Source organism: Eretmochelys imbricata, chromosome 1 (genome assembly GCF_965152235.1).
Source record: "Eretmochelys imbricata isolate rEreImb1 chromosome 1, rEreImb1.hap1, whole genome shotgun sequence".
NCBI lineage: Eukaryota > Metazoa > Chordata > Testudines > Cheloniidae > Eretmochelys > Eretmochelys imbricata.
Genome location: NC_135572.1, coordinates 83,664,181 through 83,677,466, shown reverse-complemented (window position 1 = coordinate 83,677,466; position 13,286 = coordinate 83,664,181).

Here is a 13,286-nt window from a genome sequence, read left to right as displayed (position 1 = left end):
CTGTAGCCCCGGTACAGAAAGTTGTATACCTCTCTTCGGGGTGGATTTTTTACAGCACTGCAACTGCACAGTTTCTGTGCACTAAGTGGCTTGGCAGTGTGTAGACCTTGGGAGTTACAACACAGAAAGCTGCTGTACTGTGCAGAAACTTGCCAGCGTAGACAAGGCCTTAATGTTGTCCACCTGAAGAAAAAAAAAGAGAGAGAAGCCTTGGTGATCAGATTATAGTGAGCATTAAGCAGCAGATCAAGCAGAGGGAAATCACTGGTGATATCTGAGGTATTTCAATGTACTATTCTTCCCAGATATCACTGCTTGGCAAATTTTGATAATTAGTCTCTTCACCTGTGACCATTTTGAGGGGAATTTAGCAATATAGAGTATGCTAAATGCTAATATCACTTGCTGATGGTGCTGACAACCTCAAGTATTCCAAAATCATGAATCAAGCCCCCAAAATCTTGAGATTCCTTTTAAAATTTGTGATATCTTAAGTACTTTTGGATTTCTTTTTACTTAATTTCTTTTTCTTTGCCTTCTGGCTTTTGAACCATTAGAGTTCATGTTCTCAAGTTTTTCTCTGCAACCATAAATGCTAAGAACTTATTTTTAAAAATGGAAGCCAAGATTCTCATGTAATCACATGACTCCAGGAGCTGGGATTTTAAGACAACATCAGCTCTCGTGAGACTCCCAATAAAATGGTTATAGTTGGCAACACTGGACTGATCCCAGAATACTGAAAGTTGAGTCATTTCCATAGACAAGGAGACATGTACTTTAGTTTAGAAGATACTGTAGATTTAGACAAAGATGAAATGTATCCATGAGTGAGAGAACACAGTTTTGACTCACTGTAATAGCAGTGTAAAATGCAACGGACTGGGCTTATAGCGAGATTCACTGACAATCAATGGACTGCAACTGTCACCAAGTGGTACCCACGGGAATGGAAATGACCACTCGGCCAACCTCTAAAGAGATGGGAAGATTTTATCATGAAAAGACATGGCTGCACATGGAGAAGGAAGGCCAGGATACGAGAAGAATGGAAGATGTGTTGTGATCGGTGCAATCTATATGAGGGCTGAAGGACCAATCGGTCAAGGTGATCAAGGTAATAGCAGCCATCTTGAACTGAAACTACTCTCTGCTTTGGAGAACCTCACAGCAGGCAGGCAGGCAGGCCTCTTGGAAATTTAAAGCTGCAGCACAGATAAATCAGAGTCATAAAAGTTACATAATACACCATTGAAAGACCAAAAAATCATGGCAAATGGGGTATGTTTCCTTAACTGAATGGAACAAAAGTTATAAGTACATAAGAAGATAAGAATGGCCATCCTGGATCCGACCAATGGTTCATCTAGTCCAGTATCCTGTCTTTCAACAGTGGCCAATGCCAGATGCTTCAGAAGGAATAAACAGAATAGGGCAATTATCAAGTGATCCCTCCCCTGTCATCCAGTCCCAGTATCCGGCTTTCAGAGACTTAAGAGGATATATGCCCTGGCCCAGAGATGCATGAAACCTGCAAAGAATATTTGGTGGATATTTGTTCCAAATTTTGAACAAATTTACATCAGTCATATATGCATCTCGTTTTGTGTTTATTATCCAGGTACATTTGTGTGATCAAGTTGAATTATCATGAGTGATCTCGGAAGTTGAAATTTAAACTCATATCTTTGAATCCTTTTGGAAAATGAATGTTAAATTCACTTTCCATGAGCGTTCACATCAGAATTTTTTGGCAGCCAATCTTGCAAAGAGCTGCTTATTTCCTTAAATGCTGAACACACTCGACTCATTTTGATTTTCCATTGCCTGATCTCTTGCAGGTTGAGGCACTTTAAAAATTACATTCATACATACTGAGAACAGAAACATAGCCTGATACCTATTTCACCAACCCATCTAAACAACACATTCCATTGTGAATAGTAAGCCATATTGTTAAAAATAGAGCCTCAAATATTACTGAATAATTAACACATTCATGAACATTTGTGATAAGTTTGAGGGCATTACTTAAACAGAAGCAAAGGTTAAATTAATCATTTAAATGATTTGTAATGAGTCATTCACTCATTCCTTATTTTTCACCATTATTTTTCATTGTTTGAACTCTACAAGTGGCATGGATGACTTTAGCCTTTTGTGAAACAGTAAAAATGTTGTTCTGCCAAATGCAGCCTTGAAATTGCAGAGAAGTAGGAAAGAATTCAATAATATCAAATAGAAATTATGTGATTGCAACCTTGCCTAGTACAATATGTTTTTCCTCCTTAGTACTGAAGTAGGAGGTGAGGCTGAACTCTTCACTCATTTGGAATAAGCATTTAAAGGCTTTTGTCCAGTTATACCAGAAGGAGGACAGGAGACACTTGATATGGATTTAATCAGGCCACAACTTTATTATTAGATGTATTATTAGGGACTACGTGGAAGATAAAAGTGTATAGGGCAGGCAAATCCATGTTCATTCAAATAACTACCTGGGGCTTCTACCAGCCCCCCTTCATTTTCCATCCAGGTCCCACAGCCAACCCATGGGCTTGGACCTTACCCCACCAACATATTTTTGCAAGGCTGCAAGAGTTCGGGATGCCTGAAAACTTTCTCCAACTAGTCTGGGAACTTTATGAAGGCTGCACCACCACCATCCACCCCATGGAAGGAGAGATGCCTGAAATTCCTATCTGTAGGGGTGTGAAGCAGGCTGTCCCCTTAGCCTCATCATTTTCAACTTAGTCATGGAGTCAATCATCCGAGCGATCTCCAGAGGTCTAGGCAGTTTCGACCTCTATGGCAATAGGGTGAATATCCTGGCCTGCGCAGATGATCTGGTCCAGACTGCAGACAATTCTGAGAGTCTTCAACAAATGCTCGATGTCACAAGCCAAGTTGCCAACTGGATGGGACTCTGCTTCAATTCCAGGAAGTGCACATCTCTGCATATCGTTGGCAGTAGAAGGGACTCGGTCCAGGTGACGCCATTTCAGATCCAGGGCGAACCTATGATCTTCCTTGAGGACGGGCAAGCATACCAACATCTCAGCATGCCCACAGGTTTCTGCATCCAGCAGACACCTGTGGATACCATCATGGAGATCCTACGTGATGTGGCCAGGATTGACTCCTCCCTACTGGCACTGTGGCAGAAGATCAAAGTTTTGAAGATCTTTCTGACCCCCACATTTCATTGATCCATAGGAGATCTGCTGTGGCGAAGGTATCTCTTAACTAGGTGGACAACACCATCAGGCAGCTAGTGAAGAAGTGGGTTTCTTCCCCAGAGGGCCAGCAATGAACTGGTGTACATTTCTCTCACACAGGGCAGCGTTAACATCCCTTGAATGAGTGATCTGTGTGATGTGGTGATCTCCCACACCTGCCGCCTTCTGATGTGCCTGGATGCCATGGTGAGGAACATCATGGAGAGTGCTCTGCAGGACATCACGAGGAAGCAAATCATCAGGACTGTCTCCAACCAAGATGTCGCCACCTACCTGAGCATCTCTCTGGAAGGCAAATTTGGAAGAGAGAGGGGAGACTTTGCTTTGCTCTGGACTCATGCCTGCAATGCTACGCGATGACTGGAGAAGCATATCGACTGCCATAAGACATGGTGAGAGGAATGTCAGGAGCTGTGAGTCCTGGTGCCACAGGTAAAGAATGCAGAGCACACAGTCATCACTCCGAGAGCCAAAACCATGCTAGAGAGAACCCTGAAGTATGCCATCCACTGCCGGTACGTGGAAAACCTGAAACGGGAGCTGGATCTTCGAGGTGACGTGTAAGTGGGATGCCAGGAACCACTTCTTCCCTGGGGGCAGCTTCACCTGATTTGCCAACTGGATCAGCTGAGTCCTGCTGAATGGAGCCATCCGCCACAGGAATCAGGACAAGCGATGCAGGAAGTGCAACTCTGCCAACCACATGCTACTCCATTCCAGATATTGGCAGCTGTGACACAACGCCATCCAAGATTGCCTACTTAGGGGAAGGTGGCCGTGAACTTCGTCATCTCTGGAACGGACAGCCAACTGCGACCGGATATTGTCATCAGCAATGAGGAACTGAAGAAGATCATCATGGTGGATGTCACAGTTTCTTTTGAAAATAGGACCCCGGCCTTTTGTGATGCCCGATCTTGAAAGCTGGAGAGATACGCTCCTCTGGCTGACGTATTGAGAGTTAGGGGCTACGAGGTTCAAACTCACGCTCTGATCATCGGAGCCCTGGGTGCATGGGACCCCAGTAACGAGTGACTGTTGAGAGAATGTGGAATAGGTCAACGCTATGCTCAGCTGATGTGGTAACTCATGGTGTCAGATGCCATCAGCTGGTCGAGGGATATCTACCTAGAACACATCACTGGACATTGGTGATACCAGGAGGGATGAGCTGGAATGCCAATGAGAAGTGAAGTTGGGAAAGTAACTCAAATACTTCCTTGATGGATTGTATTTTCTAACAGACAACCTACCCTAAATTCTCATTTCCTGAGGGACAATCTTCACTCATTGATATATTTGTTTTCCACAACCAACTCTCTGTATAACTTTTCATGAGTGATGTACTTGAATATTTGGATGCTAATATCTAAACTTCACCTAAATTTGGGTCTTCTTACAAGATGATGTATCTTATGACTTTTAAAACAAAATTTGTATATTTGTGGAAAATCTAAGCACTATACCCAGCTGTACAGACACTCTTTTCTTAACAGGTGTATTATATAATTTTTTAACATTAGCTTTAATAAAATTTTAAAATTTGAAAGTGGGGGTAATGCAATATTGTTATCCTTATTGTAAGAGTAAAGGACAGCAGACTCCCTGTACTTAGCCTGCCATGGTTGAGGGGGTCACCCTCAACTGAACTGCACTCCCTGAGCAGGAGGTAGGGATGCCATATCCCAGTGAAAGGAGAGAGAGGGTGGGGATGAGTGTTTCTACCTGATGCTGTGGGCTCTGCCTAAGAGTCCTAGATGCCATTTGATCCTCCCCATCTACACTGTTTAATAATGGAGCTGGTTAAACTAGATTGAGAGTCTCTTGTTTTGTTAAGTGATCACTAGAGCTGAAATCACCGATAACTGGCATAAGGACTAAGCCTTAGACCTGCTCTGGGGCAGTGTTTCAGTGAAAGAGACTGTCCAGCCTGAACTAGCCGTGAGGTTCCCCTGCTATGTGATGAAATCACTGAGAGCTAGGTTAAGTAGTGGGACCTCAAGATGTGGCACTGCAGAGGTTGCAGTAGAGAAAGTGATGGCACAGCGGTCAATGGCAGCAGAGTGAACAATGGCATAGCAGCAGATGGCAGAGTGAATGACAGTGCAGTGGTTGCAGAGGGCAGTTACGCAGGGTGAATGGTGGCAACTGCAAGCCAATTACACTGGCAACGACTGCAGCAGATGAGATATCCGTTCTCCCCACCTCCAGGGTGGGAGGTGAGCTCATGTAAATGCACCTCTGAACTCTGGGTCTTTGCTGATAAAGGATGGCAATTATGAGTGGGGTGCAGTGGAGGGAGAGGAGAGTGGTATGTTAAAGGAACATTTGTTTGTCAGACTTTCCCAGTACAAGGCGAGAAACTGAGGCAAAGGACACTGCCCAGCGTACTCTGGGGTGGGTGTTCTGCTTGTGATCACATATTTTTCAATATGGTAGTGGTATTTTCCCAAACTTATGCTTTATCTTTTATTAAAAGTTGTTGTTTGTTATACACAGAGTCGGTGCTTGTAAGTGGAGAAGCATTGGCCCTTAGAAGCACCCAGGGGTGGTGTAAATTTTTTCAGATTACTAGATGGGGGCTTGAACTGATTCTGTTTTGTAGTGTTTAGAGGAACCCCTAGGTAGTGAGCCTGGCCTTTGTTGCTGCTGACTTCACTTGGCAGAAGGGTTACAATAACAATAACTAACCTTTAAAATATTAATAAGTCGTTTAAACCTATGAGTGCCTATAACAAAATTGCTTTGGGGCACCTTAACAAAAAAGCCCATATAATTTACAATACACAATTTATATGCCCTATTCCATATGTACTATTTTAAAGTGCACAATACAAACACCATAAAAATGAATGAGGAAACAAAAATGTCTTGAGCATAGCCATGAAGGAAACCAATAGTGTACTTGTGTGTGAGCTAGACTGCAGACAAGAGGATGGATGGTCTTGTGGTGTAAGCAGTGTGGATTCTATTCCCTGCTCTGCCAAAGGCTTTGTTTATGATCTTGGGAAAGTGACTTAACTCCTAGGGCTGGTCAAAACTGTTGTTTAATGGAAAACTGTGTTTTGATTACATGAAAATTTTCACCAAAAATGTCCATTTTCAGTGGAGAACTGAAATATTTTGATCTGGATTGCCACCCAGGTGCCTCATGGGAGTTATAATGTTGGGTCACCCTCCAAATTATATAAGTATGATAGAATTATAATTATGTAGTAGTAGAAATAAAGATAGAAAAAAGAGTATATAGGTATTGTAAAAAGGTATGAACATCAGTTCCATGCTGTTGAATTTAACTCTGTAACAAATGCAAGGCCAAAGTGCTAATTATTTCAGGCCGGTACAGGACAAAGACTCGGTTCTGGAAAGTGATAAGAACTTTGAGGAAACAATGCTGTTCTTTAAAACAACACCCTGATGCTCTTCCCCCACGGGGGCCCCTTGTCATGCCTATGTAAATCTTCGTATCCAAAGAGGGAAAAATAGATAGTGGGATAAAACTGGTTAAATGAATCAAGAGTCATAGACTGTGTTGTTAAGTAAAAGAATAAATGATGAGTGCATGGAATTGAGAGCCTGAAGCAGAGAAATAATTGGTTAGTAAATGGTGCCAGCCCAATCCTAAGAATTTCAACCTTGATATCGATGGGCCGAAGAATATGCAAAGTGGAGATAACTGGATGATGCCCGGAGGGCAAACCGGAATCCACCCAAAACGCATCAAGGAAGAACAAGAAGTTAACACCTAGCCGTCATGGAGCCGTCATGGATATACCACCTGCTGATTGATGGTCATCTCAATTGTAAATTCAGCATGATGAAGCAACTCCCATAGACTTGTATTGAACCAGAGACCTATAAAAATTGGGTCCAGGGAAGGTGTTGTTTGAGTATGGTTCTACGACCACCCTCCAGGAGCATCGGATGTGCATCTGACAACGACTCGGCTCCACTCTCGTGTCCAGGCCACCTGGCCAGTGACTTGGCATGAGCAACATCTAGGCTGGTAACTATAACAACCTTTATGTAGAAGCTGTGTGTGAATGTCTGTGTGTGTGAATGGATCTATAGAGAAATTGCATAGAGGAATATTTTGTTGTATTTACAATAAATGTGGCAATTTGCCTTGTCCCTCTTACAAGATCCTGTTGGTATCATTTTTATTAGTATAAAAGTAGTTCAGGTGCATGCCTCATCCTCTCACCTCTTCCATGGGCTAGGCTCCCCAGCCAGACTTCGTAGGCCATTATGCACAGCCTACTCCCCACAAAGAGAGAAGATTATGGTGCATTATAGGAGATGTAATCTGAGGGAGCCCAGCCGAGAGTGTAAGAGGCACCCATATTACAACACCTACGAATCACTGCAGAATTGAAATATTTCAGTTTTCAGTAGTTCTCCAAAACCTCAATTTTCTGCCAATTTTTTTACCAGCTCTGTTAGTCTCTCTCGACCTCACTTCTTCATCTCTAAAATCGGAATTATTATTAGACTTCCTTATTCTCACGCTGTGTCTATCTTGTTATTTAGATTGTAAGCTTTTCAGGGCAGGGACTCTCTCCTGCTATGTGTTTGTACAGTGCCTGACTCAATGAGGACCTGATCTTGGCTAGAACTTCTATGTGCTACTGTAATACAAATACAATGAATTTTGCTTATGAACAACCTTTTGGTTTCCAGAAAAATGTTGCTGTTACCTGAAGGTTGCCAATCAGCGAAAGACACGTTTGAGGGGCTGCAGCCAGGGAATGAAGCTCTGGGATATGCATGGTGCCTTTCCCTGCAGCCCTGCCTGCAGCTGGTGCTTAGCACATACCAATGCTTCCTTGCTTGGCTGCCCAGCGCCGCTTACCTTGAGCGGCTCCAGGGTGGCAGTGGCATGCAGTGGGGTTAAGGCAGGTTCCCTGCCTGCCCTGGCCCCCCGCTGCTCCTGGAAGCAGTCAGCTCCATGTCTCTGTGACCCCTGGAGAGGGGGGCAGGTTCCCTGTTCCTGGCTAAAGGGAGCTTTGTGGGAGGTACCCGCACACGAGGGCAGCACGTGGAGCCCTCTGCCCACCCCCAGGGGCTGAAGGGATGTGGTGCCGGCCGCTTCCGGGAGTGGCGCGGGACCAGGGCAGGCAGGGCTCCAGCTTGCCTTAGCCCCATGACGTCACAGGGGTGGCAATCCCACGGGCCAGATCCAAAGCCCTGACGGGCCGAATCCAGCCAGCGGGCCATATTTTGCCCACTCCTGTTATAGTCAGTGGGACAGGACTGGTTCCAAGAAAATTTTTTCTATGGTTAATTGTTGCAGTTTGTCCTATTGTCCAATTGTCCTTTTGTTTTGACAGTAGTAGGCAAGAGTTATCAGTTACAGAAGGTTTTTTGGGAGCAGGGGGTGTAAAGGAAAAAAATGTAAGACTGGCCTTTTTCTGTTGGAACTTCACTTTCCACTGAGTAAAGGAAGATTAGCCAGTTTCTCCCAAAATACAGGCGCAGGGAGTCCTCGGACTTACGATGCCTGACTTACGTTGGATGCCACTTACAGAACTTTTCAATTGACTGCCTGTTTCCCCTCTTTGACACTTGTTTTGCCCTTACAATGCTCGATTTGCATAAAGTTTGCTTGAAATCACTTCCTGGTTGCGTTATACTGGTATGGAGCTGGAAGGGGTTGCTTCTGATTGGCTTCAAGACAGCATGGTAGCTTGTTGCTAAGTTGGGTTGTCGCTTGGTTTTGATTGGCTCCCGGCCCCGGGATCAGCCAGTCAGAAAGCTTGAACAGTGATTGGCTGAGGCTCAGCATGTGTGCTGTTCTCCCTGGCTTTCTGACCTGTGTTGCTGGCATTCTGAGCAGCATATGTGAGTTTATATGTTTATTTGAATGCTGTTTCCAAAATACAGTGTACAGTAAATACATTGATGTTGCAACATTAGTCATCTATAATTCATGTAGTACAAAAATCTGGGTTATTGTGGTGAAAATAGTGTATCAAGCTTTGGTTCAGGAACCAATTCCCCTTCATACCATTGATTCCTATGAGAAAAGCAATTTTGACTTACAACATTTCGACTTACAAGGCAATTCTGAGGAATGAATTCTGTCGTAAGGCTGAGGACTCCCTGTATGGGGTTGGGAAAAATAATGGTTTTTCCTTGTGGCTTTTCTTTCTTATCAGGCTGTGATGAAATCCTCCACTATATATAAGGTCCTGATCCTTCTTATGAGGAAGAACTATATGTCTCTCTTGTTATCTTATCATTGATTGAAATAATCCCTGTAGTTAATGCCCTTATAAAGTAAGCAGTGTATATACTGTATACACTGCTTATATATAAGATTAAAGATTATAAGGCATTCAGATACTACAGTAATATGGGCCATATAAGTACCTTAACTAGACAGACCCTCATTTAAACCGCAAAGATAAATATCTTAGGGTTTAACCTGATTCTGCCTATACTTCTTTAGATATGAATTAAAATGTATGTAGAATATTTTCTATAATTTAGTTGAAAGCTGGATCCAGTATACCTAACTGCTTTTATCCTTGTGTATGCTAGAGAACTGAATCATGGGTAATTGAACCAGTGGGCTAATGCACTAGCCAGGATGTTAGACAGATCCACACTAACACTGTACTATTGTGTTGCAGTTGCACTTTGCTCTGAGTGGTCATTCCATAGTTCGCTGTGCAGTTCCCTGAACCAATGACTTCTTGGAGCTTTCTAAAGGCTTTCTGGGAGCTGAGGGGAACTATCAGAAGAGGTCAAACTCCTATGAGTCTCCAGTCATCAGGGGAAATATCGTATGTCCCGTAGTGCTGTCAATGTATATTAAACATTTATACTGCAGTTGCATTTAGAGGCCAACCAGGCTGGACCCAAGTTGTGCTAGGCACTGTACAAACTTATTGTTACCCTTCTCCTGAGAAGGAGCAGATTTTGTGGACTTCAAAGTCTTAGTTCCATGTTGGATGAGAAATCAGTGTCATATAGTCAAAGTATTGTTGTAGCAAAACTTGTTTTGTTCACACACATACACCAGTCCTGGAACAGAATTGGTCAACCATCTTCTTTCATAACTCTCTGCCCAAATACCTATAGCTGATTCTCAGGGCAAGCTTTTCCTCCCTCAGCTTGACTGATTATTGTCTCAGACCTTACTGGATCTTCAGTCCCTTTCTCTTTTCATGCTTATCACTTCTGGTGTTGACTATCTCTGTCAAGAGCTCAGCCACCATATCTCCACTGAAGAAAGATGGTGTCTTCCCCATATAAAATATACCCTGTGCAGCAGTAAGGACCTTAATATAAATGGGCCTTAGCATTTGGCCCTATGTGATTTTAGTTTGGCATACGGATTCTCACTCAAAGTGTTTCTGGAAAACTCAAGAGGAAGTATGGTCAGGGTGGTTGAGGTACAATTCTGCGAGTTAAAATAGAAAAACCATTAGCAAGTGGTAAACCTGGGCATAACTAGGAGTGATGGGATGAAGTTAAGAAATAGGAAATAAATGCTGAATATAAGGAAAGTCCTGATAATAATGAGACCATATCAGGCATGGAATAATTTTCCAAGTGAGTGGTGGAAGCTCTATTGCTTGACACACTTTAATTTAAAACTGAACTGGATAAAGCACTGGAAAATATACTGTGGGATATAATCCTGTGATCAAAATAAAGGAGCAACTAGGTGACTTTTGTGGCTGATGATAGAACTCTTTACATTATTTGTATTTAATATTTTTGTCAAGTCAGGCCCTGGTCCTACACTGGGATCCACTACCACAGAACCCCTCCTGATACAGAATCCCATTTAATAATAAATACTACTACTATTACTAATTAATAACAATAATACCTAACTCTTTTACTTTTCATCTGTAGATCTCAAAGTACTACAGAAAGGAGGTCAGGATCACTGTCCCTATTTAGGTCAATTGGATTTCACAGGTGTCTGTGCTAGCAGATCTGATGAGAGACCAAAGCCTTATTCAGTATCTTTTGATTTGTCTTATGCAAGATCTGATCCAGTCAAAGTCATTTTGTCCAGAGGAAGTAGCTTTCTAGGTGTTCTATTAATCTCTGCTTACAGCACCTATTGTTCTGCCACAGATCACATTAGATTTAGAATGCAGTTAAAAAGCTCACCCTTAAGACAAATTTTAATTCAGCTGAGGGTTACAAAGCAAATGTAACTATAGTCTGAGCACTGACTTTCTGGAAATACAAATGAACATAAAATCATTTTTCAAACTTGCAACAGACATCAGTCAATAGTGGCAGAATTGCTTAATGCAGTGTTTCCCAAACTTGGGACGCCGCTTGTTCAGGGAAAGCCCCTGGCGGGCTGGGCTGGTTTGTTTACCTGCCTCGGTCGAACCTGTGGACGCGGCAGGTAAACAAACCGGCCTGGCCCAGCAGGGGCTTTCCCTGAACAAGCGGCGTCCCAAGTTTGGAAAACACTGATTTAATGTTAGGAAGCACAGCAACCACAAGGAATAGGCATGCATTAATGGAGTTCCATGAGAAAAATGCAAATTTCCCTTGAATTAACAAGGTATGACGAGAGATTGGTGTATAATAGACTAGCAGTGAGAGGATCATTATCTTAACACTGGTCTGTTTCTATAAAGTAAAAAAAAATGTAATCCCAAGAGAATAAGTTTGGAGCTCAGCCTTTAGGTCTTCTTTCATTCAACAATTGGCCATGTGTGTCCATGAATGGCTCACCAACATGCAAAGTCAGTGGACCAGATTATCTAGCTGGCTTTGGCCAATTTGGGCTACTCCAGCAGTGCAAAGGGGCCAAAAATTGGCTGGATCTTCCCTCTGAGGATTCCCTCCATGTAGGGGAGTCCCCAGCAAGCACAGAGTTCTCATAGCTCATACATCCCACCCTCTCCCTGTAGCCCCTGCAGATGATGTGTATCAAGGGCAAGTTATGTCAGGGACAAGACCAGAGAGCTGCTGCACTTCAGCAGTCCCTTGCTGGCCGATGGCTCCTTGGAGGTCATTACCAGCCAGCACAGGTTAAAGCAGCCTGGGACTGGGTATGCCAGGTCCAGTAGAGTACTTACCCCAAGATCAGGGGGCTGTGACCATCCACCTTGTAGCCTCGCTCATCTCAGCTCCAACCCGTATAATCAGGATGAATTGCTGTGAATCCTAGGGGTAACTCACATTATTCACTTATCTGCAAGATGGTTTGACATTGCCCACATTAGAAATTGTTGAGAGTCTTAATTAACGTTAAGGATTAATACTGAGGGTTGATATTTGTAGAGCGCTCAAAGGTAGAGAGATTTAGGAGCCCCAATACCTTGGGGATCTGGTCATTTGAGATCCCCTAATTTAAACCAGGCCCAGATTGTCAAAGAGCTTGATTCTACAAGGTAAGATACAGCATGCCCTCCATTCCAATTGGAGTCAATATGAGTTCACAGTCTCTGAACCTCACAGGCATGCTTTGTGGGCTTGAATCCTAAGTGCACAATAGTATTATTGGGCTGTTGATCCACAAAAGCATCCAAGCTTCCAAAAAGATTAAATTGAATGTTGTACCCACAAGAAAACATGGATAATCCAATACTTTCTTTGCTTCCCCCACAGAGAAGGGAAAAGCAAAAAGAGGCAATAAATAACCTATATATTTTAAAAACAAAGATGCTAGAAACTCAGCCACTGGATTATATTGCTAGAGTTGAAATACACCAGGGTATTGCCACTTCTTAGGCACCTCACAGGAAAAGTTTGACAGATTTTTAAATAAACAAATAGAATGTTGTTAGAATAGTTTAACTGTAAAACTGTTACTCTGTTATCAAAGGATTGCAAGTCCCACCAGTGAATGACAAGCTTTATATTTCTTCAGTAGTTGCAGGTACTGAAAAACTTGAACTGGGTCAAACTGCTTTTAACCTGGCTGAAAAACCAAGGGGTGGCATGATTCAATTCTATCTATTCTTCATTTTCTATTAGCAGAAATCCTATTTTGGAGCTTCAATATAGGAAAGGTAAAAAGATCACAAAGCAGCATTGGCGCAAGTCAATATTGACAGATCC